The sequence below is a fragment of the Carassius auratus genome, unplaced genomic scaffold (assembly GCF_003368295.1).
Source record: "Carassius auratus strain Wakin unplaced genomic scaffold, ASM336829v1 scaf_tig00215941, whole genome shotgun sequence".
NCBI lineage: Eukaryota > Metazoa > Chordata > Actinopteri > Cypriniformes > Cyprinidae > Carassius > Carassius auratus.
Genome location: NW_020528321.1, coordinates 572,107 through 591,792, shown reverse-complemented (window position 1 = coordinate 591,792; position 19,686 = coordinate 572,107). Strand labels below are relative to the sequence as shown.

General features: G+C 40.4%; 1 long non-coding RNA gene across 1 annotated transcript; it reads right to left on the bottom strand.

Annotated features, from left to right (window-relative positions):
• Positions 1–13,429: 13,429 nt before the first annotated feature.
• LOC113096480 (uncharacterized) lies at positions 13,430–17,388 on the bottom strand. The gene is made up of 4 exons (XR_003288518.1): positions 16,552–17,388; positions 15,762–15,917; positions 15,453–15,642; positions 13,430–13,483 (listed from the first exon to the last, which is right to left on the bottom strand). It is a non-coding gene; the product is annotated as an uncharacterized LOC113096480 (long non-coding RNA).
• Positions 17,389–19,686: the final 2,298 nt, after the last annotated feature.

Here is a 19,686-nt window from a genome sequence, read left to right as displayed (position 1 = left end):
AGAGACTGACACAGAGAAAGAGACTGACACAGACAGAGAAACAGACAGAAAGAGACAGGCACAGACAGAGAAACAGAGAGAAAGAGACTGACACAGACAGAGAAACAGACAGAAAGAGACTGGCACAGACAGAGACTGACACAGGCACAGACAAAGAGAAAGACACAGGCACAGACAAAGAGAAAAAGACTGACACATGCACAGGCAGAGAAAGAGAGACACAGACAGAGACTGGCACAGAAAGAGACTAGCACAGACAGAGACAGAGACTGGCACAGAAAGAGTCTAACACAGAGACACAAACATACAGACAGAGAAAGAAACTGACACAGAGAGACAGACATACATACAGAGAAAAAGACTGACACAGAGATAATAAATACACATACCTCAGCTGTGAATCGTGAAGTGCCTTCAGTAGTTACAGAATCATCAAAACAGTTCTCTATTGCTGTCATGTTGTCATCATCCTTGCATGGAGGCTATAATAAAGTTATTAAAAATATAGTTACAAGTCATCACTTATTAGACAAGGTCCCCACTATGCTTAACCTGTGAAATGTGTGTATTTGGTACCAACGGGTTTGTATGGCTTTCCTAAGACTACAGGTCCCCACTATGTACATTACACTGAAAACAGAGTGTAAGACTTTCTCAAGTCAATACCAAATATAACAAATTAATAGACGGACAGAAAAAGACACTGACACAGACAGAGACAAAGAAAGAGACTGATACAGGCAGAGAAAGAGACTGATACAGACAGAGAAAGAGACTGGCACAGACACAGACAGAGAAAGAGACTGGCACAGACAGAGACTGACACAGGCACAGACAGAGAAAGAGACTGAGACAGACAGAGAAAGAGACAGACAGAAAAAAAGAGTGACACAGACACAGACAGAGAAAGAGACTGGCATAGACAGAAAGAGACTGACACACAGACAGAGAAAGAGACAGACAGAAAAAAGACTGACACAGACAGAGAAAGAGACAGACACAGACAGAGAAAGAGACAGACACAGACAGAGAAAGAGACAGACACAGACAGAGAAAGAGACTAGAACAGACACAGACAGAGAAAGAGACTGACACACAGACAGAGAAAGAGACTGGAACAGACACGGACAGAGAAAGAGACTGGAACAGACACAGACAGAGAAAGAGACTGGCACACAGACAGAGAAAGAGACTGGCACACAGACAGAGATAGAGACGGACACAGGCAGAGATAATAAATACACATACCTCAGCTGTGAATCGTGAAGTGCCTTCAGTAATTACAGAATCCTCAGAGCAGTTATCTATTGCTGTCATGTTGTCATCATCCTTGCATGGAGGCTATAAGAAAGTTATTTAAAATATAGTTACAAGTCATCACTCATTAAACAAGGTCCCCACTATGCTTAACCTGTGAAATGTGTGTATTTGGTACCAACGGGTTTGTATGGCTTTCCTAAGACTACTGGTCCCCACTATGTACATTACACTGAAAACAGTGTGTAAGACTTTCTCAAGTCAATACCAAATATAACAAATTAATAGACAGACAGAGAAAGAGACTGACACAGGCACAGACAAAGAGACTGACACAGGCAGAGAAACAGACAGAAAGAGACTGGCACAGACAGAGAAAGAGACTGGCACAGACAGAGAAACAGAGAAAGAGACTGGCACAGACAGAGACTGACACAGGCACAGACAAAGAGAAAGAGACTGACACAAGCACAGGCAGAGAAAGAGACTGGCACAGACAGAGAAAGAGACTGGCACAAACAGAAAGAGACTGGCACAGACAGAGAAACAGACAGAAAGAGATTGGCACAGACAGAGACTGGCAAAGGCACAGACAGACACAGAGACTGGCACAGACACAGAGAGAGAAAGAGACTGACAGAGAAAGAGACTGACACAGACAGAGAAAGACACAGACAGAGAAAGGCACAGACAGAGAAAGGCACAGACAGAGAAAGAGACTGACACAGACAGAGAAACCGAGAGAAAGAAACTGGCAAAGACAGAGACTGACACAGGCACAGGCATAGAAAGAGACTGGCACAGACAGCGAAACAGACAGAAAGAGACTGGCACAGACACAGAAAGAGACTGGCACAGACAGAGACTGACACAGGCACAGAGAGAGAAAGAGACTGAAACAGACAGAGACAGACACAGGCACAGACAGAGACCGACACAGACAGAGACCGACACAGACACAGGCAGAGACAAAGAAAGAGACTGGCACAGAAACACAAACATACAGACAGAGAAAGAGACTGACACAGGCACAGACGGAGAAAGAGACTGGCACAGGCACAGACAGAGAAAGAGACTGGCACAGGCACAGATAGAGAAAGAGACTGACAGAAAAAAGACTGACACAGAGATAATAAATACACATACCTTAGCTGTGAATCGTGAAGTGCCTTCAGTAGTTACAGAATCCTCAGAGCAGTTCTCTATAGCTGTCATGTTGTCATCATCCTTGCATGGAGGCTATAAGAAAGTTATTTAAAAAATAGCTACAAGTCATCACTTATTAGACAAGGTCCCCACTATGTTAAACCTGTGAAATGTGTGTATTTGGTTCCAATGGGTTTGTATGGCTTTCCTAAGACTACTGGTCCCCACTATGTACATTACACTGGAAATAGTGTGTAAGACTTTCTCAAGTCAATACCAAATATAACAAATTAATAGACAGAAAGAGACTGACACAGGCACAGACAGAGAAAGAGACTGACACAGACAGAGAAAGAGACTGACACAGGCACAGACAAAGAGAAAGAGACTGAAACAGACAGAGAAACAGACAGAAAGAGACTGGCACAGACAGAGACTGACACAGGCACAGACAAAGAGAAAGACACAGGCACAGACAAAGAGAAAAAGACTGACACAAGCACAGGCAGAGAAAGAGACAGACACAGACAGAGAAACAGACAGAAAGAGACTGGCACAGGCACAGACAGAGAAAGAGACTGGCACAGACAGAGACGGACACAGGCACAGACAGAGAAAGAGACTGAAACAGACAGAGACAGAGACTGGCACAGAAAGAGTCTAACACAGAGACACAAACATACAGACAGAGAAAGAAACTGACACAGAGAGACAGACATACATACAGAGAAAAAGACTGACACAGAGATAATAAATACACATACCTCAGCTGTGAATCGTGAAGTGCCTTCAGTAGTTACAGAATTCTCAGAGCAGTTATCTATTGCTGTCATGTTGTCATCATCCTTGCATGGAGGCTATAATAAAGTTATTAAAAATATAGTTACAAGTCATCACTTATTAGACAAGGTCCCCACTATGCTAAACCTGTGAAATGTGTGTATTTGGTACCAACGGGTTTGTATGGCTTTCCTAAGACTACAGGTCCCCACTATGTACATTACACTGAAAACAGTGTGTAAGACTTTCTCAAGTCAATACCAAATATAACAAATTAATAGACAGACAGAGAAAGAGACTGACACAGACAGAGACAGAGAAAGAGACAGACACAGACACAGACAGAGACAAAGAAAGAGACTGACAGAGACAGAGAAAGAGACTGACACAGACCGAGAAAGAGACTGACACAGACAGAGAAACAGACAGAGAAAGAGACTGGCACAGACACAGACAGAGAAAGAGACTGGCACAGACAGAGAAAGAGACTGGCACAGACACAGACAGAGAAAGAGACTGGCACAGACACAGACAGAGAAAGAGACTGGCACAGACACAGACAGAGAAAGAGACTGGCACAGACAGAGAAAGAGACTGACACAGACAGAGATAATAAATACACATACCTCAGCTGTGAATCGTGAAGTGCCTTCAGTAATTACAGAATCCTCAGAGCAGTTCTCTATTGCTGTCATGTTGTCATCATCCTTGCATGGAGGCTATAAGAAAGTTATTTAAAAAAGTTACAAGTCATCACTTATTAGACAAGGTCCCCACGATGCTAAACCTGTGAAATGTGTGTATTTGGTTCCAATGGGTTTGTATGGCTTTCCTAAGACTACAGGTCCCCACTATGTACATTACACTGAAAACAGTGTGTAAGACTTTCTCAAGTCAATACCAAATATAACAAATTAATAGACAGACAGAGAAAGAGACTGACACAGACAGAGAAAGAGACAGACACAGACACAGACAGAGACAAAGAAAGAGACTGACAGAGACCGAGAAAGAGACTGACACAGACAGAGAAAGAGACTGGCACAGACACAGACAGAGAAAGAGACTGGCACAGACACAGACAGAGACAAAGAAAGAGACTGACAGAGACAGAGAAAGAGACTGACACAGACCGAGAAAGAGACTGACACAGACAGAGAAACAAACAGAGAAAGAGACTGGCACAGACACAGACAGAGAAAGAGACTGGCACAGACACAGACCGAGAAAGAGACTGACACAGACCGAGAAACAAACAGAGAAAGAGACTGGCACAGACACAGACAGAGAAAGAGACTGGCACAGACACAGACAGAGAAAGAGACTGGCACAGACACAGACAGAGAAAGAGACTGACACAGAGACAGAGAAAGAGACTGACACAGAGACAGAGAAAGAGACTGACACAGACAGAGATAATAAATACACATACCTTAGCTGTGAATCGTGAAGTGCCTTCAGTAATTACAGAATCCTCAGAGCAGTTCTCTATTGCTGTCATGTTGTCATCATCCTTGCATGGAGGCTATAAGAAAGTTATTTAAAAAATAGTTACAAGTCATCACTTATTAGACAAGGTCCCCACGATGCTAAACCTGTGAAATGTGTGTATTTGGTTCCAATGGGTTTGTATGGCTTTCCTAAGACTACTGGTCTCCACTATGTACATTACACTGAAAACAGTGTGTAAGACTTTCTCAAGTCAATACCAAATATAACAAATTAATAGACAGACAGAGAAAGAGACTGACACAGACAGAGAAAGACACTGGCACAGACAGAGAAAGAGACTGGCACAGACAGAGAAAGAGACTGACACAGACAGAGAAAGAGACTGGCACAGACAGATAAAGAGACAGAGACTGACACAGGCAGATAAAGAGACTGACACAGACAGAGATCGAGACGGACACAGACAGAGATAATAAATACACATACCTCAGCTGTGAATCGTGAAGTGCCTTCAGTAGTTACAGAATCATCAGAGCAGTTCTCTATTGCTGTCATGTTGTCATCATCCTTGCATGGAGGCTATAAGAAAGTTATTTAAAAATATAGTTACAAGTCATCACTCATTAAACAAGGTCCCCACTATGCTTAACCTGTGAAATGTGTGTATTTGGTACCAATGGGTTTTTTATGGCTTTCCTAAGACTACTGGTCCCCGCTATGTACATTACACTGGAAATAGTGTGTAAGACTTTCTCAAGTCAATACCAAATATAACAAATTAATAGACAGAGAAAGAGACTGACACAGGCACAGACAGAGAAAGAGACTGACACAGACAGAGAAACAGACAGAAAGAGACAGGCACAGACAGAGAAACAGACAGAAAGAGACTGGCACAGACAGAGACTGACACAGGCACAGACAAAGAGAAAGACACAGGCACAGACAAAGAGAAAAAGACTGACACAAGCACAGGCAGAGAAAGAGACAGAAAGAGACTGGCACAGACAGAGAAAGAGACTGGCAAAGACAGAGACGGACACAGGCACAGACAGAGAAAGAGACTGGCACAGACAGAGACGGACACAGGCACAGACAGAGAAAGAGACTGAAACAGACAGAGACTGGCACAGAAAGAGTCTAACACAGAGACACAAACATACAGACAGAGAAAGAAACTGACACAGAGAGACAGACCTACATACAGAGAAAAAGACTGACACAGAGATAATAAATACACATACCTCAGCTGTGAATCGTGAAGTGCCTTCAGTAGTTACAGAATCATCAGAGCAGTTCTCTATTGCTGTCATGTTGTCATCATCCTTGCATGGAGGCTATAATAAAGTTATTAAAAATATAGTTACAAGTCATCACTTATTAGACAAGGTCCCCACTATGCTTAACCTGTGAAATGTGTGTATTTGGTACCAACGGGTTTGTATGGCTTTCCTAAGACTACAGGTCCCCACTATGTACATTACACTGAAAACAGTGTGTAAGACTTTCTCAAGTCAATACCAAATACAACAAATGAATAGACAGACAGAGAAAGAGACTGACACAGGCACAGACAGAGAAAGAGACTGACACAGAGAAAGAGACTGACACAGACAGAGAAACAGACAGAAAGAGACAGGCACAGACAGAGAAACAGAGAGAAAGAGACTGACACAGACAGAGAAACAGACAGAAAGAGACTGGCACAGACAGAGACTGACACAGGCACAGACAAAGAGAAAGACACAGGCACAGACAAAGAGAAAAAGACTGACACATGCACAGGCAGAGAAAGAGAGACACAGACAGAGACTGGCACAGAAAGAGACTGGCACAGACAGAGACAGAGACTGGCACAGAAAGAGTCTAACACAGAGACACAAACATACAGACAGAGAAAGAAACTGACACAGAGAGACAGACATACATACAGAGAAAAAGACTGACACAGAGATAATAAATACACATACCTCAGCTGTGAATCGTGAAGTGCCTTCAGTAGTTACAGAATCATCAAAGCAGTTCTCTATTGCTGTCATGTTGTCATCATCCTTGCATGGAGGCTATAATAAAGTTATTAAAAATATAGTTACAAGTCATCACTTATTAGACAAGGTCCCCACTATGCTTAACCTGTGAAATGTGTGTATTTGGTACCAACGGGTTTGTATGGCTTTCCTAAGACTACAGGTCCCCACTATGTACATTACACTGAAAACAGTGTGTAAGACTTTCTCAAGTCAATACCAAATATAACAAATTAATAGACGGACAGAAAAAAGACACTGACACAGACAGAGACAAAGAAAGAGACTGATACAGGCAGAGAAAGAGACTGATACAGACAGAGAAAGAGACTGGCACAGACACAGACAGAGAAAGAGACTGGCACAGACAGAGACTGACACAGGCACAGACAGAGAAAGAGACTGAGACAGACAGAGAAAGAGACAGACAGAAAAAAGAGTGACACAGACACAGACAGAGAAAGAGACTGGAATAGACAGAAAGAGACTGACACACAGACAGAGAAAGAGACAGACAGAAAAAAGACTGACACAGACAGAGAAAGAGACAGACACAGACAGAGAAAGATACAGACACAGACAGAGAAAGAGACAGACACAGACAGAGAAAGAGACTAGAACAGACACAGACAGAGAAAGAGACCGACACACAGACAGAGAAAGAGACTGGAACAGACACAGACAGAGAAAGAGACTGGAACAGACACAGACAGAGAAAGAGACCGGCACACAGACAGAGAAAGAGACCGGCACACAGACAGAGAAAGAGACTGGCACACAGACAGAGAAAGAGACTGGCACACAGACAGAGAAAGAGACTGGCACACAGACAGAGATAGAGACGGACACAGGCAGAGATAATAAATACACATACCTCAGCTGTGAATCGTGAAGTGCCTTCAGTAATTACAGAATCCTCAGAGCAGTTATCTATTGCTGTCATGTTGTCATCATCCTTGCATGGAGGCTATAAGAAAGTTATTTAAAATATAGTTACAAGTCATCACTCATTAAACAAGGTCCCCACTATGCTTAACCTGTGAAATGTGTGTATTTGGTACCAACGGGTTTGTATGGCTTTCCTAAGACTACTGGTCCCCACTATGTACATTACACTGAAAACAGTGTGTAAGACTTTCTCAAGTCAATACCAAATATAACAAATTAATAGACAGACAGAGAAAGAGACTGACACAGGCACAGACAAAGAGACTGACACAGGCAGAGAAACAGACAGAAAGAGACTGGCACAGACAGAGAAAGAGACTGGCACAGACAGAGAAACAGAGAAAGAGACTGGCACAGACAGAGACTGACACAGGCACAGACAAAGAGAAAGAGACTGACACAAGCACAGGCAGAGAAAGAGACTGGCACAGACAGAGAAAGAGACTGGCACAAACAGAAAGAGACTGGCACAGACAGAGAAACAGACAGAAAGAGATTGGCACAGACAGAGACTGGCAAAGGCACAGACAGACACAGAGACTGGCACAGACACAGAGAGAGAAAGAGACTGACAGAGAAAGAGACTGACACAGACAGAGAAAGACACAGACAGAGAAAGGCACAGACAGAGAAAGAGACTGACACAGACAGAGAAACCGAGAGAAAGAAACTGGCAAAGACAGAGACTGACACAGGCACAGGCATAGAAAGAGACTGGCACAGACAGAGAAACAGACAGAAAGAGACTGGCACAGACACAGAAAGAGACTGGCACAGACAGAGACTGACACAGGCACAGAGAGAGAAAGAGACTGAAACAGACAGAGACAGACACAGGCACAGACAGAGACCGACACAGACACAGGCAGAGACAAAGAAAGAGACTGGCACAGAAACACAAACATACAGACAGAGAAAGAGACTGACACAGGCACAGACGGAGAAAGAGACTGGCACAGGCACAGACAGAGAAAGAGACTGGCACAGGCACAGACAGAGAAAGAGACTGACAGAAAAAAGACTGACACAGAGATAATAAATACACATACCTTAGCTGTGAATCGTGAAGTGCCTTCAGTAGTTACAGAATCCTCAGAGCAGTTCTCTATAGCTGTCATGTTGTCATCATCCTTGCATGGAGGCTATAAGAAAGTTATTTAAAAAATAGCTACAAGTCATCACTTATTAGACAAGGTCCCCACTATGTTAAACCTGTGAAATGTGTGTATTTGGTTCCAATGGGTTTGTATGGCTTTCCTAAGACTACTGGTCCCCACTATGTACATTACACTGGAAATAGTGTGTAAGACTTTCTCAAGTCAATACCAAATATAACAAATTAATAGACAGAAAGAGACTGACACAGGCACAGACAGAGAAAGAGACTGACACAGACAGAGAAAGAGACTGACACAGGCACAGACAAAGAGAGAGACTGACACAGACAGAGAAACAGACAGAAAGAGACTGGCACAGACAGAGACTGACACAGGCACAGACAAAGAGAAAGACACAGGCACAGACAAAGAGAAAAAGACTGACACAAGCACAGGCAGAGAAAGAGACAGACACAGACAGAGAAACAGACAGAAAGAGACTGGCACAGGCACAGACAGAGAAAGAGACTGGCACAGACAGAGACGGACACAGGCACAGACAGAGAAAGAGACTGAAACAGACAGAGACAGAGACTGGCACAGAAAGAGTCTAACACAGAGACACAAACATACAGACAGAGAAAGAAACTGACACAGAGAGACAGACATACATACAGAGAAAAAGACTGACACAGAGATAATAAATACACATACCTCAGCTGTGAATCGTGAAGTGCCTTCAGTAGTTACAGAATTCTCAGAGCAGTTATCTATTGCTGTCATGTTGTCATCATCCTTGCATGGAGGCTATAATAAAGTTATTAAAAATATAGTTACAAGTCATCACTTATTAGACAAGGTCCCCACTATGCTAAACCTGTGAAATGTGTGTATTTGGTACCAACGGGTTTGTATGGCTTTCCTAAGACTACAGGTCCCCACTATGTACATTACACTGAAAACAGTGTGTAAGACTTTCTCAAGTCAATACCAAATATAACAAATTAATAGACAGACAGAGAAAGAGACTGACACAGACAGAGACAGAGAAAGAGACAGACACAGACACAGACAGAGACAAAGAAAGAGACTGACAGAGACAGAGAAAGAGACTGACACAGACCGAGAAAGAGACTGACACAGACAGAGAAACAGACAGAGAAAGAGACTGGCACAGACACAGACAGAGAAAGAGACTGGCACAGACAGAGAAAGAGACTGGCACAGACACAGACAGAGAAAGAGACTGGCACAGACACAGACAGAGAAAGAGACTGGCACAGACACAGACAGAGAAAGAGACTGGCACAGACCGAGAAAGAGACTGACACAGACAGAGACAGAGAAAGAGACAGACACAGACACAGACAGAGACAAAGAATGAGACTGACAGAGACCGAGAAAGAGACTGACACAGACAGAGAAAGAGACTGGCACAGACACAGACAGAGAAAGAGACTGGCACAGACACAGACAGAGACAAAGAAAGAGACTGACAGAGACAGAGAAAGAGACTGACACAGACCGAGAAAGAGACTGACACAGACAGAGAAACAAACAGAGAAAGAGACTGGCACAGACACAGACAGAGAAAGAGACTGGCACAGACACAGACCGAGAAAGAGACTGACACAGACCGAGAAAGAGACTGACACAGACCGAGAAACAAACAGAGAAAGAGACTGGCACAGACACAGACAGAGAAAGAGACTGACACAGACAGAGAAAGAGACTGGCACAGACACAGACAGAGAAAGAGACTGGCACAGACACAGACAGAGAAAGAGACTGGCACAGACACAGACAGAGAAAGAGACTGACACAGAGACAGAGAAAGAGACTGACACAGAGACAGAGAAAGAGACTGACACAGACAGAGATAATAAATACACATACCTTAGCTGTGAATCGTGAAGTGCCTTCAGTAATTACAGAATCCTCAGAGCAGTTCTCTATTGCTGTCATGTTGTCATCATCCTTGCATGGAGGCTATAAGAAAGTTATTTAAAAAATAGTTACAAGTCATCACTTATTAGACAAGGTCCCCACGATGCTAAACCTGTGAAATGTGTGTATTTGGTTCCAATGGGTTTGTATGGCTTTCCTAAGACTACTGGTCTCCACTATGTACATTACACTGAAAACAGTGTGTAAGACTTTCTCAAGTCAATACCAAATATAACAAATTAATAGACAGACAGAGAAAGAGACTGACACAGACAGAGAAAGACACTGGCACAGACAGAGAAAGAGACTGGCACAGACAGAGAAAGAGACTGACACAGACAGAGAAAGAGACTGGCACAGACAGATAAAGAGACAGAGACTGACACAGGCAGATAAAGAGACTGACACAGACAGAGATAGAGACTGACACAGACAGAGATAATAAATACACATACCTTAGCTGTGAATCGTGAAGTGCCTTCAGTAATTACAGAATCCTCAGAGCAGTTCTCTATTGCTGTCATGTTGTCATCATCCTTGCATGGAGGCTATAAGAAAGTTATTTAAAAAATAGTTACAAGTCATCACTTATTAGACAAGGTCCCCACGATGCTAAACCTGTGAAATGTGTGTATTTGGTTCCAATGGGTTTGTATGGCTTTCCTAAGACTACTGGTCTCCACTATGTACATTACACTGAAAACAGTGTGTAAGACTTTCTCAAGTCAATACCAAATATAACAAATTAATAGACAGACCGAGAAAGAGACTGACACAGACAGAGAAACAGACAGAGAAAGAGACTGGCACAGACACAGACAGAGAAAGAGACTGGCACAGACAGAGAAAGAGACTGGCACAGACACAGACAGAGAAAGAGACTGGCACAGACACAGACAGAGAAAGAGACTGGCACAGACACAGACAGAGAAAGAGACTGGCACAGACAGAGAAAGAGACTGACACAGACAGAGATAATAAATACACATACCTCAGCTGTGAATCGTGAAGTGCCTTCAGTAATTACAGAATCCTCAGAGCAGTTCTCTATTGCTGTCATGTTGTCATCATCCTTGCATGGAGGCTATAAGAAAGTTATTTAAAAAAGTTACAAGTCATCACTTATTAGACAAGGTCCCCACGATGCTAAACCTGTGAAATGTGTGTATTTGGTTCCAATGGGTTTGTATGGCTTTCCTAAGACTACAGGTCCCCACTATGTACATTACACTGAAAACAGTGTGTAAGACTTTCTCAAGTCAATACCAAATATAACAAATTAATAGACAGACAGAGAAAGAGACTGACACAGACAGAGACAGAGACAGAGAAAGAGACAGACACAGACACAGACAGAGACAAAGAAAGAGACTGACAGAGACCAAGAAAGAGACTGACACAGACAGAGAAAGAGACTGGCACAGACACAGACAGAGAAAGAGACTGGCACAGACACAGACAGAGACAAAGAAAGAGACTGACAGAGACAGAGAAAGAGACTGACACAGACCGAGAAAGAGACTGACACAGACAGAGAAACAAACAGAGAAAGAGACTGGCACAGACACAGACAGAGAAAGAGACTGGCACAGACACAGACCGAGAAAGAGACTGACACAGACCGAGAAACAAACAGAGAAAGAGACTGACAGAGACCGAGAAACAAACAGAGAAAGAGACTGGCACAGACACAGACAGAGAAAGAGACTGGCACAGACACAGACAGAGAAAGAGACTGGCACAGACACAGACAGAGAAAGAGACTGGCACAGAGACAGAGAAAGAGACTGACACAGAGACAGAGAAAGAGACTGACACAGACAGAGATAATAAATACACATACCTTAGCTGTGAATCGTGAAGTGCCTTCAGTAATTACAGAATCCTCAGAGCAGTTCTCTATTGCTGTCATGTTGTCATCATCCTTGCATGGAGGCTATAAGAAAGTTATTTAAAAATAGTTACAAGTCATCACTTATTAGACAAGGTCCCCACGATGCTAAACCTGTGAAATTTGTGTATTTGGTTCCAATGGGTTTGTATGGCTTTCCTAAGACTACTGGTCTCCACTATGTACATTACACTGAAAACAGTGTGTAAGACTTTCTCAAGTCAATACCAAATATAACAAATTAATAGACAGACAGAGAAAGAGACTGACACAGACAGAGAAAGACACTGGCACAGACAGAGAAAGAGACTGGCACAGACAGAGAAAGAGACTGACACAGACAGAGAAAGAGACTGGCACAGACAGATAAAGAGACAGAGACTGACACAGGCAGATAAAGAGACTGACACAGACAGAGATCGAGACGGACACAGACAGAGATAATAAATACACATACCTCAGCTGTGAATCGTGAAGTGCCTTCAGTAGTTACAGAATCATCAGAGCAGTTCTCTATTGCTGTCATGTTGTCATCATCCTTGCATGGAGGCTATAAGAAAGTTATTTAAAAATATAGTTACAAGTCATCACTCATTAAACAAGGTCCCCACTATGCTTAACCTGTGAAATGTGTGTATTTGGTACCAATGGGTTTTTTATGGCTTTCCTAAGACTACTGGTCCCCGCTATGTACATTACACTGGAAATAGTGTGTAAGACTTTCTCAAGTCAATACCAAATATAACAAATTAATAGACAGACAGAGAAAGAGACTGACACAGACGGAGAAAGACACTGACACAGACAGAGAAAAAGACTGACACGGAGATAATAAATACACATACCTCAGCTGTGAATCGTGAAGTGCCTTCAGTAATTACAGAATCCTCAGAGCAGTTCTCTATTGCTGTCATGTTGTCATCATCCTTGCATGGAGGCTATAAGAAAGTTATTTAAAATATAGTTACAAGTCATCACTTATTAGACATGGTCCCCACTATGCTAAACCTATGAAATGTGTGTATTTGGTACCAACGGGTTTGTATGGCTTTCCTAAGACTACTGGTCCCCACTATGTACATTACACTGAAAACAGTGTGTAAGACTTTCTCAAGTCAATACCAAATATAACAAATTAATAGACAGACAAATGGACGGACAACAACAAAAGAAAAGAAAAGATAGACTGATAGACAGAATGGCATACAGAAGGGGTGTCATGATTCCATGATTCCATTAAGGAGTACTATATTTAAAAAATGTATGATTACTATTTTAACTGTAGATTAACCCAGATGAGAATCCATGAAACACATTAATCCTCTTCCTAAGGCTGCACTATGCATTTCAACCATTTCAAACTCTTACTTTAGCAAAGTGTTATTGTGGACTAAAGCGGTTTCATAAACGACAATTTAACTCACACAGTCTCACTAATTTGAGCCAGGCTCAATGAGTGAGGATAATTTGATGTGCACACTTATGCTACACTTATTAAATGTTAGTAGTCATGCGAATATCCATTTTCCCATCAGAAAGGGGTGAGGTTTACGTGAATAAAGGAGCTGTGCGTGCGGACAACGTTGCCTGTGTGTGTGTATGTATGTATATATATATATATATATATATATATATATATATATATATATATATATATATATATATATATATATATATATATATATATATAATCTCAGTATTTTAACTTAAGCGCTGCAACAATGACTATTAAAGGACTTTGGCTGCAAGCCCTACATACAGCACCGAACATGTACTCGCAAAACAAGTACTTTAAAGAAATTCCTTATCTTATTTCTGTTACTATAGGCTTAAACCTCGTCTGTGAAACTGGGGGATAAATAAATGTACTTTAAAGGATACTCCACCCCAAAAAGAACATTTAGTAGTTAATCAATTACCCCCATGCCATTCTAGACTTATAAAAGCTTTGTTCGTCTTTGGAACAAAATTTAAGACATTTTAGAGGAAATCCTTGTCACTTCCTAGCATTCAGATTGAACTACTGATGGCAGATGGAGTACTCTGACAATGTCTTTCAAACTTTTCTGGACCGTGATGCTGTTATTTACCAGGCAGTCCATGGGACAGTCACAAGGCTCCTAGATTTATTATAAAATATATCTTAAATTGTGTTCTGAAGATGAACAAAGCTTTTAAAGGTTTGGAACGACATGGTACCAATGGTAATGACAAAATTTTCATTTTGAGGAGGAGTATCCCTTTAAGTTAGGAGTATATATTTTTTAAATATTACATTATGTATTTTAACATTTTTGTTCAATAAAACCATTTAACCCTCTGGAGTCGATTAACGCGGATACGCGTTATGAATCATTTTTTCCTGATAACCCCGAAAAGAACTTAAATTACACTTTCAGTTTTAATCATACAGATAAGAGCAACACATCATTCTAATCTTTAAAGGGTCTATTTTTTTTGGCTACAGACATAATAACAACAAACCTTTGTGAACTTATAAAATAAAGATAACAAACAAGGTGTGCTTGCTTTGAATCAAAATTATTATTGCCTCATTGCTATTATATATGTATTTTAAGCCATTGTAAAGGCTTTTATTCCCTTAGATAAATTTGTATTACCAAAAAAAGAAAAAGTTATTTATTTGACGTTTCCATGCGGGTATGACATTGTTGACAGGTGATGCAATGACACCGCTACACCGGTAAAAATAGCTGATTTCTTTGGTTTCAAACATTCTTGGAAACATTTGGGATAATGTATGGAGGTCAAAAAAAAATATAGCATTGTTATAGTAATTTATTTATATATTTTAATCTAAAAAAAAGGCACATACTGGGTCTTTAATTAAAAACTTTCCATTTCCTCTACTGTACAAATTATGTAAGTAGTCAAATTTTGCCAAACCTTTCTCCAAGGCCAGTGACTTCCTCCATAGTCATATGTGAGTTCCTCTCCAGGAATGATATCTCTTGCAGCGAATAGGCACAAACAGGGTTTTCCCTCAACGATAATCCTTTTCATTGTACAATTTGGGTTTATGTGATCATCATTTATAAGGCGGCCAAGGGTGCCATCCTCATGAGTTGCATCAATGCTTCAGGAAAAAAACAAATGTATAATTTAACCTAACAAACTACAAATTTTAATTTTTTCTTTACTGTAAATTTTTTAATGTATTCGTTAAACAAAAAAACAAAAACAAAAAACAAATACCTCCATTTCTTGTTCTGCCAGATGAAGTCAAACATAAAAAAGTGTCTTGATTGGCCTCTCTTCTTTGTTCGGCTTCAATTAAGCTAATCATTTCTCCCCTATATTCGACAACAAAATCTCCTTTAATAAAAGGAATTAAGGCAAAGACTCCACGACCTGAAAAAAGGTGGGGGGAGGGGGGTAAATACAATTGTAAATAAAATTCATTGTAGACATGTAACTAATATGTTGATGGTTAGCCAACTGTAAACAACTTTTATGCTTTGTATTAGTTTAACCAATGTATTCAACATTCTTTCATAGCTAATGCGTATTTCTTTCATTAATTTACATATACTATCACAAAGAGCAATTTAAAACTGCTAAAACAAACAACACTAACATTATCCTTTATATCCCAATGGACCCAGATCCCATAAAATAATCATGGTTACTTATTTAGTATTTTTGAACCACTTAAATCATATTTAAAACGTATGTGACTCACACATAACGTTACCAATTCAGAAACCCAGTGCTGCTAGCAATACCTAGGCCTTACTATACAGTACTATAGGCTCTTTGCTATATAGTGGAAGCAAAAATAAGAAATCTTTCGCTGCCTTGTTTATTCGTGGCCAGGAATTCCTATTTTATTCCCTGGTGTTAGCAGTTTCATAATTAATTCGTGGAAGACATCCAATTCATAGCCATGAGAAGTTATATATTTATATTTCCCGCGTCATGTGGGGAGCGCCGTAGTGCTAATCACAATCAGTCACAACAACATCGAAGTGATTTACAAACCTACCTTTATAATCGTTTATGTGTTTGGCCTCCAGTGCATCGGTCTTGTCGATGCAACGGAGAACATGATCTTCCGCTTCTTTTAACGGTTTTATTCTTCTCCGTTTCATTTCAACAGGCCGTCTCACGTCGCTCCTCGGGTTCCAGTAATTGAGAGAGGTCACGCGGTCTCACAATCTCCCGCCACACCGCAGTTTATAACACTTTACAATACGCAGTAACACGCACAAGTAAACACTTTAAATTGTATAACAGCATTAAATTTAAGTTAAGCAATAATTCATTCGCCTTATTCAAAGATTATGATTCTGATAAAAACTTTAACGTTAATTAATTAATCTCATTAAAAAACTCCATCACATAAACATTCTTAAAAATAATTCGAATTTGTGATGTATATTTATTGAATTATGTAATATAATATTTACAAGTAGGTTAATTACCTGAAAGAATGTACTTTCCCCGTTGACAGACACTGTTTAAAGTTGTTTTTGTCGTTTAATTAAGCGACTTTGGCATGAGCGGTTTAAAAAATGTGTACCTTCATATATTACGTCACATGTGTGTATAGAGGTGCAGTTCCGCGACCTGGCTACAGGGGCGCTGTAGAGCAGCGCGGCCCCACACACTCACACACAGAAATCCGGTTTTTGTTCATGGAGGGGATCAAGAAAAAAACTGCACTAGTCATATCAGCACCGCCTCCTGAGCCGATTAAAAGCAAAACATTGTGGGGACCGGGGATTTGGTCCCCACTATGTTTTCGGTCCCCACTATGTGAGTGTGCTAACGTGTTGTGGACCCCACTATGTAATATAAACAAACACACACACACACACACACACACGCACACACACACCTTGTACTCTCTGATGTTCGCTCTGATGTGGATTGAAAAACGCGCTGAATCCATGCAGACTCAGATAAGGGGAGGAGCCGGAACTTGATGCAGCTTGCCACCGTCTCAAATGAGTTTTTAAAGGGGACTGAAGCGATCACTAATTAATTAATCAAATACTTTTTTAGGGGGGCTGGGCATAAGTTAAAAAGGGCCTAGCGACGCCCCTGTTACAGAGACAGAGGACACAATGTATGTGTTTATCGATAGATTGTTAGAAAATCCATATCTGTGCAGTTCTTTGTCATAATTACAGTCTACGAAAGGTCACGAGGGAGCAGTCGGTTTCTCATCTAGCTACCATAAAGTTTTCGCTTGTCACACCACAGGTGTTTCCTCCAGCTAAAATCTAGCCCTTAACACTTATGAACAAACACATACTTTAATTACACTTATTTAAATATACTTAATCTAATCATACGTACTTTATACATACACTACTGTGCAAAAGTCTTAGGCATGCTAGTATTTTCACTTAAGAGAATGGTGTTCGGCCAGTTATTTTAACTTATTTATATATTTCGCTGTAGTGTGTCAGTATAAATTATCAGTGTACATTTCCAAACATTCATTTTGCCGTTGTCAGACTGCTGGTGCATTCAAAACCGCACTAGATTACTATTAAAATTACTTTAACTCTTTAAAGACTTGGGATTTGACTTGAAACTAGTTTGTGAATTGAAAGGAATGACTTGGCTCATCCTCTGGTGAAATCAGCTACTGAGTTCATGGGTGGAACAAAAATATGCAGGACTTTTACTTTCTGACCCCTGGACTAAACACATCTGTATGTAACATATCTGCTTGCTTTACACTCGTTGGCCACCAGGTGGTATTGTGAGCAAATTCATTTTCCAGAATTTTACCCTTTTGTGAACCACTTGGCTAAAAATGCTTCATATGACTTCATCTTGCCATTACTACTGTCTAGTAATCCCGAAACAGTGATTGCCTTGTTCAGGTGTGTTTAATTAGGGTTGGAGCTAAACTCTGCAGGATAGTGGCCCTCCAGGACCGGAGTTGCCTACCCCTGCTGTAGAATCTACATGTGTTATTGTATTTCTGATGCTATCTATTTTATCAGTGAAGAAATTCAGAAAGTCATTACTATTAAACTGTGAGGGATATTTAGATCGGGTGCAAAATAAAAATCTGTATTATGCCACATTTTGAATAGAAATGCACCACTCATTCATATTCAGTCACATCAGCAGCAGTTTATTTCTGTTCACATAGACTCACTGAACAGCGTCAATAAGGATTTATAGACCAAAGATGCATATCTGCGGAGATATATGGATATATTTACTGATGTTTACTTCATATTTCTGTTCATTTTCCAATGATTTACGCGATCTGATGATAAACAGACTCTCCCAGTGCTGTCTCTGTGTGTTTGCTTCTCAGTGCTCATGCTGTGTGTCCAGGGGCGATTCTAAGATTTTGATTTTAGGGGGGCTCAGCCCCCAATAAGGGTATGATTAAAAAATATTATTTTACTATTAGGGTAGGGTTGTATACTACTAACCTTATTGCAATCCACTATTCCATTGTATTCCCTGTATTTCATATATGGGAGTAGGAGTACTGACTGAGCCATATATAACACTGTAAAAAAAACTAATACAGTTTTTTAGATGTGACCAGTCACTGGAAAATTTTGAATTGGGAATGTAGATTTTATTTTTTATTTTTATTTTTTTACAATAAAGACTTCCTGATTCAGTATTAGGACATTCATGTTTATCCTTTGATGATACCACTGCTTTTTCTTATGAAATGTAAGTGGAAATTGGCAGAAAATTAAAACAACATAAGGGTTCAATGACTGCAATGAATCTTGGGAACACAGTGGTATTGTGTGTGTGTGTGTGAGGCTGTCTGTTCTATTCTCACCTGACTGTTGCTCATTTGCAGACCTACTCCCGCACGACAAAAAAAAAGTTGTATATCCATCTACAATGAAATATAAATGATTATATTTTATTATTATTATTATTATTATATTAATTTTTAGCTTTTTAGCCTTTATATTCAACAATACGGTATACATCAAGTCAGCCCCTGAAAATTTATTTCATTTCAAATCATTTAACTAGCCAGCTAATTTTCATTAAGAATATAGACAAAACATGTATTAATTAATTGTCTATTGGCAATATGTTTAATCTGTTCTATATTTATTTATATTTATTAAAAATAACATCATTATCAATTTGCCACTTCTATAAATCAATTACT